Here is a 15062-nt window from a genome sequence, read left to right as displayed (position 1 = left end):
GGGGGAGGGGCGGAGGAGCGCTCCCCGTTCCCATTGGTTGCGGCTGCCCCCTGGTGGGCGCCGGTGGCTGCGGCCGGGCGAGTGAGGGGCTCGGCTCGGCTCGGCTCGGCTCGGCTCGGCTCGGCTCGCGCTCGCGCTCCCTCAGTCGTCGTCGTGAGGCGGTGGGAGATGGTTCCTCGGCCGAAACTCCACCGAGGCGGCCCAGGCATGGCTGGGTTTCATTGCGAGACGAAGCGGTAGAGGTGAGGGGCGCTGCCTTTCCCCCCTCCTCCCGGCCGACCGCCTCGCCAGAGCAAAGGCTTGGGCCTTCGGCAGGTGCCCCCCCACCCCCGTGGTACCTGGAACCCGGGCAGCCGACACAGGGCTGTTTCCTCGTGGTAATATTAGCAGTGTTTGACAGAAAAAAGTCATCGTGGTGCTTGATTATGGCATCCCCTTTCCTCACACCGCAGCTGTGGTGGTGGCGGTGATGTCTTGGTGCTGTCACTGAAACGCAGACTGGACCAAAGTCCTCCCACAAGTACTGGTCTGTCAGTCAGGGTGTCCTGGTTTGGGCAGACCAGGACACACGGCCACTCAATTCAGTTGGTGAAACTTTATTTCTACATGTGAAACGAAAATTATTCACTTGCTACTAATAAGGGCTTTCTTGAAATATTTAGGCATATTAACAAAATAAAAATGAGGTGCAGCTAGCCTTTTATTAAGAATCCAGATGTTAAGATCTAGTGTTGCTGCGTTAGAGTCTGAAGCGGTTTGTGCCCCCCTCAGCTGAGCTGTTCTGGGCTGGGTTTGGCCCCATGTGGGTAGTGCACCCCTGTGCCTCCTCCTCAGGGGTTTGGGTTGGTTGGGTAAGCCCCATCACAGGTGGCCTGAACTTTGACAGTGAATGGACTGGTGGCAATATTTGCCTTTTTGCTCTTTGGGGAATGGCTGAGAGAAAGGAAATAGCTGGAGATGTGTCCTTTTCTAAAATATTCCCTTCTGAAAGAAAAGTTTAGAAATAGGGTATTGCTTGTGCTGATCACTAGAAGGGACGCTTTGTATTGAGGACACTGAAAGGGGGAGGGGGAGCATTTTGTGCTGTGGTAGTGTTGAAAATGGATTTTACACAGATGAACTTGATTTCATTTAGGTGGGGCTGTGTCCTGTCCCAGGTGTAGGCAGTTAGTGCAGGGCTAATGAAGCTCGCTCTGCTTACTACACAGATGAACTTGATTTCATTTAGGTGGTGCTGTGTCCTGTCCCAGGTGTAAGCAGTTAGTGCAGGCTAATGAAGCTCGCTCTGCTTAGTTTAGAGTTCCAGCAAGGTTAACTCTGGCAATATTTACTACTATGAACTGAGTGGAAATAGCTGAACTGCTTCCAGATCTAATCTGTCCATGGAAATAACATAGTCTTTGGCATGGTATTGTGTAAATAATCAAATAAACCTTTTGATCTTGGTTAATTCTGCGTGGAGGAAAGCCCTAGGTGTCCACATCTGGGCATCATTCATATGTAAACCGACTAAACCCCCCCATTGATAGGTCAGATTTGGCTGTAATTTGTTTTTCAGGAGCCCAGTATGTTTTGTGATCTAGCTTCCTCTTCTGACTATATAGGAGCTCTAAGCTTTCACTAGTACAGTCAAAACCAAAAAATACTTGGTTTGGTGTGTGATTTAAGGTGAATTATTACAGTGAGAGGCAATACAGTATTTTTCTGGAAAACTATGAATGTTTAAATCTAGGAACTCATAAATTAGAGTTAAGTAGCTACTTTGGATATATTAAAGGACTTCAATGGATTAAAATAATGGAGCAAAGAATTTCCATCTGTCTCATTTAACTTAAATTATTATTTGCTCAAACCTAAGGATTACTATTCACTTGGCACACACAAAATAAAGAACAATTTATTATAAACTCACCAAGAGTGAGAGGAGAAAATAAAAAGATGGGTAGAGGGACGTGAAATATTTAAGGCTCCCTCTTGAACAGATAATGGATTCCCAGTGTCATCCCCTCTGTGGTGATAGGTCAAGCTCCTTCTCCTCTGCCTAGGCTAGACAGCTTTTCTTGTGTTTTTTCCAAAGGGAATTGGAGGATATTGAAGGACAACGATTAGTAGTCTAGAGAAATCTAGACTACTGTTTATGAATAAAGATTACTATGTTTACTCAGAGTAAATTTAAGCCTTACCTGTAGTTAGAAGTTAATGGAATGACATCTTCAGGGTTCTGCCAGATGTCATCACAAAAGTGAAAACATCTTTTGAAAGTAGAGATTTTTTTTCCTATTAGAAAATCAGAGTTATGATTCATTTTTGAAGTAAACTCCACAGAAGCAGCTCAGAAGGTGTTAATGAAACAAGACAGAAGTTTGGTGTAACATTAGGTCAGAGATATTCACTAAAGAAACTGTAAAGGGTTTTTGTTATGTTTTGGTTTTTTTGAAGTTTCACAATATATGAAGAGAGGTTTGAAAGTGTACATTTGAATATAAATGTTAAATCACTTTCCTTCTTGCATTTTACATTATGGTTAGGAATAATGGAAATATCAAGTCTGGCTGGGTTTGACTGGAAGATATTTGACTTCAGAACGTGCATGAGTCTTTTCACAGCAGCGATACTAGGAGGCAATGCAACGGAAAGCTGATCCGCCTGAGGAAGTTAGTATATGCACTTTACCTGAATTTATGTCTGGTTTACTTCAGTTTAGCTTCTTGTGGTTAAGTGACTGGCACATATGAAAGATAGTTGACATACTATACTCACTCCTATTTAATGAAGACTGACATTGGACTAATCCAATTAAATGACTTTCTTAAGCTTCATAGACTCCTGTGTTTTACAGTTTCCTAACGTTCAGTCTCTTTGGGTGCCTTATTCCCACTAGAGGAGTTATGGTAAGAAAGACCTGAACTTCTGTGAATAAATAAAAGTACTTAGCCTGTTCTGCATATTTGTCCTAAGTGTATGCATAAGAAGAGGCTCAGTGTTTTGCAGGAAATATCGGGAGTCCTTTATTCCTGGTAAAACTAAATTGGAGTTGCACTCTCTTACAGCATTTAAAGATCAAACATTTAATGTCTTTTTATTCCATTTCATCTTCCTGAGTTTTTCCATGTAAAAAAGATCTTATGTGGTTATATCACCTTATTCTGTTACTGTCTGTCCACTCCTAGCACTGACTGGAAGTTGATGTGGTTCACTGCTGTTCCGTCTGTCCAGTAAGAAGTACTTTCAAGGCTACTCCATCTATGGTGTGAGTCTTTGTTTAAATACTGTTGTCCTTTTCTAGGAATGTTGTCTAGAAACTGATCACTTAATACAGTTCTAATTCTTTAAAACTGACAGAGCACCAGCGAGAAAAGCCCTCTGATGCAAACAGATGGAAGTCTTGCCTGGGTGTCTCATGAGAATATTTTTCTGGGGTGAGTTCTGTCTAAATGACTGGGACAAAGTCACACCTGTCCTGCTGGGCTCAGTAGCTTGGGCTATTGAATCAAAGGTCTCTGTATTTTTCCCATCACAATAAACCCACCTGTGTATCGTTCTGTCACTTATGACACATTTCTGGTAAAATTTTTGAGTTTTTCTCCACAATTTAGCTGGCTATAGTTAACATCCAAAGTGCATTCATTCAAGGTAAGTGCATTCTTTTGGAACCTCAAAGGGCTGTTTATAATTGAAATAGGTGGTTAAAAATTACTGATTTCTTGGCCATAATATCATGGGTTTAGGCAGACTCTTGGTAGTAGCTGTGTAATTGTGAAAAAGGATTCATTATTTTTCATATCTTTGGGCTTGAATATTCACAGTTGCATTCTGCATTCTTTATAAATTTCCATTCTACAAAAAGGGTTCTATTCTACAAAAAGGGTTACCAAGCATTGGAATGGGCTGCCCAGGGAAGTGGTTGAGGCACCATCCCTGAAGATGTTCAAAAGACGGCTTGACATGGTGCTGGGGGACGTGGGTTGGTGATGTTTTTTTTGTCAGAGTTGGGTTGATGGTTGGACTAGATGATCTTGAAGGTCCCTTCCAACCTAGATGATTCTATGGTTCCATAAATATCTCAAAGTTGGCCCTTCAGTAGAAGAGTCCAACTGATACAGAAATAGCTAACTGATTTGTTTTCTTAACATATACATGTAGAGCAAAGAAATTAAAACATGAGCCTAAAAAAGTTAACATTCATATTTATACCAGGTTGAAGGATTTTTAGCAGAACTATTACCCTGCTCATTACATGAACTTGGTTGTACAATCTAAAGTTAATAGCAAGTATAAACTTTGTATGTTCCTCAAGTCTGGTTTGACTTCCAATTCAGAAGTTTTTTTTTAGTGGGAAAATGACTCTACAGTAATTGTCTAAATTGTTTTATGAGCCTTTTCAGAAATATCAGTGTTAATGCATTGTTGTTTAAATTACTGTGTTGGAAGGAAGATCAAATTGGAATGTGAGTTACCTTGAAAATCTGCATTTAAATTAATCTGGGAGGTGGAAACTGTCTTTGAGTTTTGTATACTAATTCTAACATATTTTATGATGAATGCATATGATGGGTGAGATAGAAATTGTTTTTTTCTGTGTGTGCATTACATTTTTTGTCTTCTTAAAATAAATGTCATGTTTTGATGGTATTACAATAGACACTGTATTGCTGCCACAGTGCTGTTTGGGTTATCTTGACACATTTATAATCCAGACATGCTGTGCTTGAATGCATTGGCTTAAGGTTGTATTTGTGAAAGACAGAAATGTGTGGATTTTAGTTCTTTTCATTCTGCTTAAAAGCATATACAAGCAGTAATTGTTCTCTCTCTGAAGACGATATCTCTATACATACACATTTTTAGCACTATTATTTTAGATACGATAGGACTGTAATATAAGAGATGAAATCTTGATACTGATACTGGTTTACAGTTTTTTGGGGGTTTTTTTTGTTGTTTTAAGAAAAGCAAAATTTACATGATTTTCACTTCTCACATTATGATGGGACTTGCCGAAACAGGAGAAATCACATAAACATGTTCTGAATATTTGTATTTGTAGGTTTGGTTTTTTTTCCTCATGTCAGTAAAAGCTGGCAGAAAGCTCTAATAAAGCAAACTACTTTGGATCCCTAATTTAACTTAGTTTTAAGGTTGCAAGATTTATGAATTGTTTGTACTTTCCTGAAAACCTGCACATGCTGTTGAAATAGTTGTATTTCTGCTAATTTTTTTCCTCTTTATTAGAAATGTTGAACACTTTCAAGAATGGGGTGACAGATGTTTTTCCGCAGATTCCAATTAAGTCAGGTCCTTTTCTGATATGTTTCATGTCTGTAAGTTGTGAAACTGTTCTAAACATGCAGAATTTTATGCAATCGCTTTTCCTTCTATCTACAGAAGGTTGAATTCTTATTGATTCTCTTAGAAAAGAAACTACTTTCCGTGACTAAGTTAAGACAATATAATCTTTAGAAATTAATAAATTGATAAAATGTTTCTTTAAAATGTATGTCATGGCATTTAGTGTGTTCCATGATGTGGATATTGACTTTATATATATATATCCCGGTTACACCTGTGTTACTTTAGTTGCTGGGAAGAGCATTATATTCTGGTTTTTGAAGAATGTTAATTTGTATGCCTTTGCATTGTGTGAAAAATAATTAGTATCAAAATATAGCTGAGTTGGCAGTCTGCTGTGGCCGTTAGAGACAAACTGACTGTGGGTTTCTATGCTAATATTAAACCATGCATTGTAATACGCTATTTAGAAAAACTATCCTTTTTTGTGTCTTGAAATTGCGATATGGATAAGTTTTATCTACTTATTTAAAAATATAGCTCTGTAGGAAGTAACATCTTCTGTTTTGGTGCCAAATGAAATGATCTTATTACTCTCTGAGTTTCCTGCAGTGCTAATGCTGCTGTTGCCAGCTATTGACTGAAAGACTTGCTTTGCAAAGGCCCATCCTTGCTTACAAGACAATACTCGCTAAAGATGACTAAGTAAACAAAAATGCAGTGTATTGACATCTGTATTAGAAGAAAAAATATCCCAAGCCTAGTAGGGACTTAGATATATAAATGAGTGTCTGAGAAGGAGAAAGAATAATGGATATTAATAGATAAACAGGACTGAAAGGACTGTCACTGTTGCCACGTTCCTCCCTCTGTCCTCAGACAAGATCAGCTCTCTCTAATGTGAATCGTTTTGTGAATTTTAATGAAGCTTTTTGATTTTGATTGATTTTGAGTCTCTGCTTTATTTCTATAGATTGTTTTTGTAGTAAATACAAGTTTATCATGTAATTTACTTTTTCATTTAAAAAGTCAGCTCCCATATGAATCTGTTTGGTTCTAACCTGTTTGGTTTGGCAATGCTAGAAGTTGGTGTACTAGAACAGCAGAGTAACAGGGGTGTGGTAGAGATGAAGCAGCCTCATTATAGTTTATTTCCAGAAATAATTTTAAAAAAATTACTTATTTGTGTCAATTGTCACTTCAAAATTTCACAGAGATAATTACGAGGGGTAACATGGGGAAGCTTTTCTCCAGTGGTTTCTTCTGAGATGCAGGAAGAATCTGGCACATCTTGACTGAAGTTAGCCTTTGTGAATTGTCTGCTAAGTAGTTCCCCCAAAATGTTGGTGTCACCTAAGAAAGAGGTATCTTACATCACTGCATTTTTCAAGCTCTTCATTTAGAAATTAGCCAAGTGCTCTATTCTATTCAGGTATTTCTGTGGAAGCTGATTTTGTTTAAACAAATGTGCCAAAGTGTTTGAAGGTTCCCCAAGTGGTCTGTGGAAGCTGATTTTGTTTAAACAAATGTGCCAAAGTGCTTGAAGGCTCCCCAGGGAGCAAAGGTATTTATTTAACCTTTAGCCCATGACCTTCCTATAGGGCTGAGTTACGTTTACAAAAGGGCTGTATGGCTGTGGAAATAATCAAAAGGGTGTTGGACATTTTATCCCTGTAGTTGGAATGTCCAGGTTATGGTCCATGTCCCTTGAAACAATGACTTACTTGTGTTGAGCTGCTCAAGATGATACTTCAGACCTGGGCTACTTCAGCAGCTGTTGCTTGCTTCCGTGTGGCCTTGCTTTGTTCAATAAACATTGTCCTGTTTTTTTCTTCTATTTGAAGTGGTTTGCCAGATCCAAGTTTTGATCATCTGAAAGAGCCTTTTGACACAACAGAATTTCACAGACTTTACAGAGATGAGAGACCTGGGGTAGTGGGTATGTAACAGAAACTTTTATTTTTTGCCTTTAGAGACATGCTTATGCTGCTGTGAATGGACCTTATGTTCTGTGTTATCCTTTGACATGAAGCTGAATTGAGTTTTATTTCTTTTTAACATTTTTAGCTGTTTCTGCATACTTTTTAATTGGTTTTGCATTTCATTTTTTTCTCGTGCTTGCCATCTCCTCTAAACAAGTCATGTTTTTCCAACATCTTTGATTCCAATATTTGGTTCTTTGTTTTTCCTTTATTCTATGAAGAAGGAAACTAGTCTAGTAGATCAGGAGATCCAAACATAAAGGCTTCATTAGCAAAAAGGTAGAGACCTCTGGCATGTCCTGTCTTCTCACAGAAAACTGCCAGGCCTTATTTCTCCCCTGCATGAATTAGATTTTCCAATCTCCTCAGCCACTTGAAAACTTATGTTAAGAAAAATACATTGCTTTCCTTTTACATAGATCATGGTACCTTTGAGCAGTCTTTGATCTGGTGGATGCAGAAGTACCATCCATTTCCTGCACAATCCTTATTTGTACGACCTCTGTATAATTTTCAGGGATCCCTAGCAAGAAGCAGGCAAACCCTCAACTTTCAAGACAGCCCTTGCACATAGAGTTGATGTGCAGGTGATGTGCTGAGTTCATTCAGGGTTGCCGTGGCAACCTTTTTTTCTTTATCCAGAAAAAGACTGCTTTATCAGCAAATGTACCCTTTCACAGTACCCCGTGACTTTTGTTCAGGGGTCTCATAGCTATTAGAAGCAATAGATAGGCGGGCCCTGAAATTAGCAATGTCACAGGGCCTCTTGGACATCTTTGCTCCCTAATGCTCTTTATCCTTCATTTGCAGGTGTACCAGATTTATTCTCTCCAGCTTCTCTCTCTATTTTTTTGGCAAAAGGCTGTCCCTTCCATACTACATGGGGGCATATAATTTCCTATTCTGAGTTTTGAGCACTATTATTTTATAGCTAGGTGATACAATTCTCAGTCCTGCTGTTCTCCTGTCCATTTCCCTTGATCTCAAAGAGATCTTGCTCATCTTTTCCAACAGTCTACTTTGCTGTGTATAACTGCTCTCCTGCCCCTAGGAGCCATCAGATTTGGTCTGTTTCATGTCACTGGCAATTTTTTCAGTAATAAGAAAGAAAACAGGAGGATGGAAACCCAAACTGAGATGAAAATGATGATAGGGGCTATAATAAACTAACTCCCTTCCAGAAGCGAAGGACTTATTTCTCTACATGTAGATCTCATAATAAAGTGATTTGACTCTCTCTCAGAAAATTATTCTTCATTTCCAGTCAGTCAGGATTACTGGGACTATAAATCTATCCCGTTAAACCATGGGGATGGTGCATAAGCAGTATCTTATTGACAACGATTTAACAGACTGGCGGATGGCAGATTAATGAATTAATGTATATTTTTTATATATTTTCACATAAGCAAGTGCATGTGCATATGGTTTTTTCCACATCAAATAAAATATCTTGCCTACAGAAGGCTCTTGGGATTAAAAGGATTGGAAATAATAACACACTTCTCTTTTAAATGAATAAACCTATTTTGCAGTTTTCCCAGTCCGCAACATCTATCTGTTGAACATTACATGGGCACTGCCCCCACAAGAGAAAAATTTCAGGTAAAATGATGTTTAGACTATTATAACATTAATTATTTAATTATCTTTAATTTATGATATATTTTGATTTCATGCTAATTATAGTTTGTGTAGAGAATCCAGTAGATGAACAAGACCTCATGTTGTGGTAATACCACAGAAAAGGATGATTTCAGAAAATATATTTTGTGCTCTGGTTCTTTGAAAATAGCGTACAAAATAGTATCAGTTTTAGGTATAGTATCTCAATGTTGACATAATAGCTATAATATCCCATAGACATAACTCACTTTTAATGATCTTCATTGCACAGGCCATGAGTTGATACTGGTGTGTTGTAGGATCCTGAGGAGCTACAGGGCTCATTTGGATGGGCCAGTCGTATCCCAGCCTTCCTTGCCTTTGGCCTCTGGGACTCCAGCCCAAAAATGCACTCCAAGCCTGTGTGGTCTTTGACCCAATTTGAGAGAGATGTTAAAGATCTCTGGTGGTACCTCCAAAAGTTCCTGTGGTGAGGTTAGGGAAGGTGTGTGTGTTTTCCCCTCTATGGTGGCACAAAACTCTGATTTAGGAGGACCAGAAGAGCTTGAATGCTTCCCCAATCACTTTGCATCCTGCAGTGGAATAAGAAAGGTCAGGCAATAACTTATGTTCAAAAAGAAGACTTCAGTAGAATGGATTTGGTTTATTTAATAGTAAAGAAAAGGTCATGTCTTTTGTTCTTTTATTCTCACATAAATTGATTTTGTAAAGTTGAAGTTGGTTTATCACCATTTGTGTTCTATGGCTTTGTTATTTCAGTACTGGAGAAAAGGTCATCTTCTTAGTGGGTACCTGATATTCCATGGTCCATTAAAACTGCATTATTTCTGCTGAAGCTGAAGTCCTTTTTTCTTGCATTGTTTTCTCTTTTCTTCCCCACTCCCCCCCCACCTTCATCTGCCTCGAGTCAACCCAGCTCCAACTGGGTGCTTTGTCATGCGGGCTAGCGTATCAGAGGGGCCTGGTATGATTATATCTTTGCTTTATTTGAAAGAAAATAGAAACTCAGAGGTCTTGGCTGAGTAAGCCTGGTATGCCATTTAGATTCACGTAGATTTTCTTAATGATTTTTTCACTGTGCAAGAGCTCGAAGAGATTCCCACTCTGGTGTCTTTCTTTAGGGGCGATTTGCATTATCTGTCTCAAAATGAAGTGTCAGTAGAAGACAGTGACTGAGAATTGCTTTCTTATTGTTTTGTTGACCTCTAACTTCTCAACATGAAGCTGCTCCAAGAACTGAAAGCCTTTCTAACAACTCCCTCTATTTCTTTTTTTTTTTTTTTTTCTCCCCAGTATTTACCCCCTGGTTTCTATTAGAGATTTAAGTAAGAAAATATGAAGGCATCTCAAGAGTGAAAACATCTGGGAAGAAGGAACCAGTCTGGGGCTTGCAAGACTGGTAGCAGTTAAACAAAACCAAACCAAAAAAGTCAGAAACCCAACCCAAAACCTTGCAACCCTTCTGTCTCATCAAACCTTCATATTTTCTCTGTACAGTCAGAAATCTCTGGAATCAGAGAGATACAATACAAAATAAAACTATATTTTCATTATTAGTATAATGATATTCAGTAGGATGACAATTTAGTTCTTATTGGGAAGCTTTTTGATGTAGCATTTATATCCTGTAAGAGGATTTTTGTTATTTAGAGGCCTTTCTATTGCTTTTGACATAGGGAGGTAATAGTAGCATCTATAAAGATAATGGAAACAGATAAAGACATTATGCCAGTCTTGAGCAATTTGGAAACTGAATAAGCATTAAATCTTCTTTCACCAGAAGGGTGGCTTTTTCTGTTCTTAATGCAAAGTGACTACAATTCCAAATTCTCTTTAGTTTTAAATGTAGTTCAAAGAATGCAAGTTTGTGAAAAAAACCCAACAGTCTAGAGGAAAGGTATTTACATACTGAAATCGAGGCTGACAGTGTTTCTGCAGTTGTTCTCTCTCCCCCCTCCTCCCCCCCCCAGCTTGTGTACATTTCCACCTGATTTCTTCAAGGTCTGCAGAGAGGTAAGAATATCTCTCTGTAATCTGCCTTGTGAACCAAGACAGAAAATTAAACCTGTGATAAAGTAATACAATTAAAATGTCCACTTCAGGTTAAAATAAAGACTTCCCTTCTTTCATTTAATTTTCCGTGTTGGTAGTTATCTTTTGAGGAGGTAGGTGTTAGCAAATTTTTGCAGGAGAAGGAAAACACGTACAAGGTGTTAGTGCAGCTGGCTCAATATAGAAGTAACTTATAACCCTAAGGGTAACAAGAATAATCTGCTCAAACAGAAAGGTATCAAAGCCTCAGCTGGAATGGGCCATCAGCTGTGGGCAGCACATTCAACAAACTGAGACATCTCTAGTGTAGCTGTGGAAGAGACTGATGCAGAGCAGCAACAGAGTATGTGTGTATTACCTAGTTTTCTATTGTAACTCTATGAATATATTGCATCTCCCCCCAAGGAGCATGCCCGCTCACCTTTGATCCAGACTGTTGTAAAAAATTGGTTTGTAAGATCACTAAAGTGCTTCATGAAAGGGAGAATCATTTATTTGAAATATCTTAAAAAGCCTGAATTTCACCAGGCCTTAACAGTATAGGTTTTGAATTTTTAATAGAAATGCTTGATTTTAATACTCTGGGGCATTTCATGCTTTTTAACCATCATGAAAGATTCCTTAAAGTGATAAAATGCATTTATACCTATTTTGACTATCACAGCCGCTTCCCTTTCAGATAAAGTTATGAATCTTCCAAATGTCTTCTCTGCAGTTACCTCTAACACATTTTTTAGCATTGTTAATATACAGCAAACACATTTTACTAAGCATTAATGTAGTCCTTGAAAATTAATTCTTTATCAAAGGTAGGTGTTATCCTTGTATACTCTTGAGAATGCTGCAGGGAATCATATACTTAAACCTTTTTTTTTTTTATCTCTTCCTCTGGCATATAAAATTTCTGTCTGTGCCAGAAAACAAGACATCCTTGTGTATCCTCTGAATAAAAAAAGCTATACCTAAGTAGGTGTTTCAAGGTCTTAGCATAAAGGGCTTCTTGTTCTTAGAAGTATTGTCTTGAATGTTTGTTTCTTTTCTGTGTTGATTCCCATTCTAATGCCCGTTTGCATTCACGTAGTGGGGTTGCTTCTAGACAGTTTTGTGAGCATCCTCTCTCTGAACCTGTCAGGACCAGCCCATGGAGCTGATACTGCTAAGATGGAGTACGAACTGGTGGCTGGAGAGCACAGTTTGGTTGTTGGAGTGAACAGATTGAATCGTAAGATGCCTGTAAGTACTAACAGCACCTTGTCATTAACAGAGCTCAACAAATTGTGTGTGGAGTGTTATTTTCTGCTTTAGTCAGAGGCCTGAAATGCTTTGGTTTGCATTGCTACTCATTAATTCATAGTTTTGCATGGTTTTAAAGACTACAGAAGGATTTGCATATAATAAAGACCCAGGTCCATTTTTTGCCAACTGTCTCAAAATTGTAAGGGTAGTGAAGACTTACAGTTTAGGGTGGAGAGTTTATGACATGAATTATAAACAGAATGAGTGTGGAGTAAAGAAGGCTAAATACGAAGCAATTGGTCTTTGACTAAGGCAGTGGTTTTTTGCGTGGAGTAAGAAAGAAAATAAAATGAAAATGTTTAAAAATACTGAGGTCTGATATGAAATTTATAATGTGACTCTTCTACAAAGGAAATAGCATTTCCTTTACAGCCAGCTCATTGCTGACCATGTCTGACTTCAGTTTTGCTCCAGCAGTCTTTGAGGTGATTAAAGAGGAATTAAGAAAGGCTTACTTCAGTATGCTCATCAAATCAGAGGTGTTAGCCAAATGGGCGTCAGTGGGGAAAGGCTTAATTTTAGGGTAGTGGCAGAAAAGAAAGCAATCATCTTTGTTCTTCCTGTGTTGTCGTAGTAGTGTAAAGTAGTGGCTTGAGGAGTTGCCTGTCTTTTTATCAGAAATTACCATGCAGTTCTTCGCATGCTCTTGTTGAATATAGTGAATGCCAGCACAATAATTATATGTGAGCACAATTTTCAATCTGCCAAATATTTTTGCTTTATACGAAGTACTAGTACTAATGATCAGGTGCCAAAAGCTGACATGAATTCACATATAAAAAGTTATCCTCCGTGTTTTTTTCTTATAGTTGCTTGCATTTCTGTTAGCAGCACCTGTGTGTTTATGCACTTGGAGGTTAAAATTCTGTGATTATCAAATCTTCTCAATAAGTATCAGCTGGGTTCAGTCCCCTCCCAGAGTGCCAGCCCAGCTGCCCCTTGCTTTGTTCTAATTGCCATTGGTCCCAGATCACTCACATTTTATGCTCTTTCCTTACCAGATCCTCCCATCCTCTCTGGAAGCAAGCTTTGTTTGTACTTTGAGTATAATTTAGACAGTTTTTGTATTTATTTTCTTTTTCTTTTTTAAATTTTGGTAGAGAAGAGGAGCTACCTGAGGCCTGCTGCTGCAGAGGTTGAGGTAAGTAGGCAAAACTGATGTTGCTTAGGATCATTGTCAACCAGCTGAATTTCTGTGCGGTGCAGAAAGGAGAGCTTACTGGGGTCAGAGCTTTTCTGTAGCCCAACGGAGCAAGAGAGACCTAGAATCTTCCTCAACCAACTGAGGGAAACCACATTTCTAAGTCTCTTGAGTAAAGGCAGTAGCTGGTACTGTTTGACTAGAAACTGGCATCTTACTTGGTATTCATTAATTCTGGTGACATAAATATTCTGAGAGCGCTGTGTGTTCATTTTTATTGAAGGAGAAAATGTTAATCGAAATAATATATGGCTGTAGACTCCTGATCTGCAGGAGCAGCTGCAGGTTATTCCTTGTTGGCCTTATGCTTGTTATGAAGGTAGAGTGCACTCTAAAAAGGAGATACTAAATCAAAACTTAGGGTATTTTATAGCCTTCATAGCACTAATAGCTGTTGACACTACAAATTATGTTGTCTTCATTAGGATTTTGCCTTGAATTGACTAACTGAAATTAAAATGCTTCTGTAAACCTGCAGATTAGAAGGTGCTGCTCCAGTATTTAGGATTCAATTGAGCCTTTTGTAGGCTGCTGTGTAGGTAGCACAAAAGTGTGTAGGTCCCTCAGGAAAGAGGGAGATAACTGTGTCTCAAATAAATATATATATTTGTGTTCTGGGTAAGATATGTGCGGGTGTTTGAGGCTTTGCTGCCTGTGCTCCCTTCAGAAAGCTCCCGTTCCCTCCCCTGCCCAATCCCTGCTCTGTTCTGTTCCGGGTGTGGTGGTGTGCTCTCCCTGGTTTGCCCCCCCCTCTCCCTCTCGGCTCCTGCCCGGCCTTGGCCACCACGGCCATCACAACAGCAGCTGTGATAACTTGCACCCGGTCTCTGGGGGATGGCTGGCAGCATAGTCAAAATACTGTCTGGAGAGGGGACTTAGAAATTTTGTTGCCATGAAAATATGACTATAGGTCAATTATCTTACTGTATAAATAGTGGACAGCCCAAGAGCCCTTTGAGCTCTCCTGTATGGCAGCGGGCTGCACGCCAGGATCTCCCCTTTGGTGAGGATGCTCACTGAAGGTTCTACTCCTCGAGGTTGAGAGATTTCTTGCCGCAACAGAGTTTCCGGTTCTACTCCTCGAGGTTGAGGGAATCCTTGCCGCAACAGAGTTTCGGTAAGTGACTAATAGCATGCTAAACTTTGAAATTTTATCTAAGTAATGTAAAGGATTAATTGTGCATATATAATCCTTTAGACATAAACCGTTGACCAAGTCTGGGACTAGGATTGGATCCAGCCGCACCCAGACTCCTCTCTGAGAAGGAGTTTAGAAAGCAAGGGGGTCCTTTCTGAACCTCGTGACTCAACGGGAGGGTCTCCCTGACAGTTCTGTCTGACCCTGTCCTCTGTGCAGTAAATAATAGAGTGTACCCTGACATCGGATCTCGTAAAACACTATCGCATTTACCACTGGTTTTATCGCACTTACTACTGGTTTTGTTAAATCACTGTTTCACCTTAATAAATATTTCTCTGCTTCACTCTAACTAGTGAAGTTAATCACTCCGTCCGCGACACCGGGTGGTGGATTTGCCAAATACAGGTCTGCTCTCTAAGGTGAAAACTCGTAACAAATGTAATGGCAGCTGTGCAGTGACGGTGTGTTACCGGGT

General features: G+C 39.3%; 2 long non-coding RNA genes across 2 annotated transcripts; both read left to right on the top strand.

Annotated features, from left to right (window-relative positions):
- The first annotated feature begins 2494 nt into the window (after positions 1 to 2494).
- On the top strand, positions 2495 to 9356 carry LOC106886299. Its single transcript, XR_001411623.1, has 5 exons — positions 2495 to 2654; positions 3171 to 3250; positions 3343 to 3419; positions 7134 to 7228; positions 8807 to 9356. It is a non-coding gene; the product is annotated as an uncharacterized LOC106886299 (long non-coding RNA).
- A 1716-nt stretch (positions 9357 to 11072) lies between these two features.
- On the top strand, positions 11073 to 14399 carry LOC106886306. Its single transcript, XR_001411626.1, has 3 exons — positions 11073 to 12182; positions 13346 to 13386; positions 14382 to 14399. It is a non-coding gene; the product is annotated as an uncharacterized LOC106886306 (long non-coding RNA).
- The last annotated feature ends 663 nt before the right edge of the window (positions 14400 to 15062 follow it).

This window comes from Calidris pugnax, unplaced genomic scaffold (genome assembly GCF_001431845.1).
Source record: "Calidris pugnax isolate Ruff unplaced genomic scaffold, ASM143184v1 scaffold18, whole genome shotgun sequence".
NCBI lineage: Eukaryota > Metazoa > Chordata > Aves > Charadriiformes > Scolopacidae > Calidris > Calidris pugnax.
This window is presented reverse-complemented; position numbering and strand designations above follow the sequence as displayed.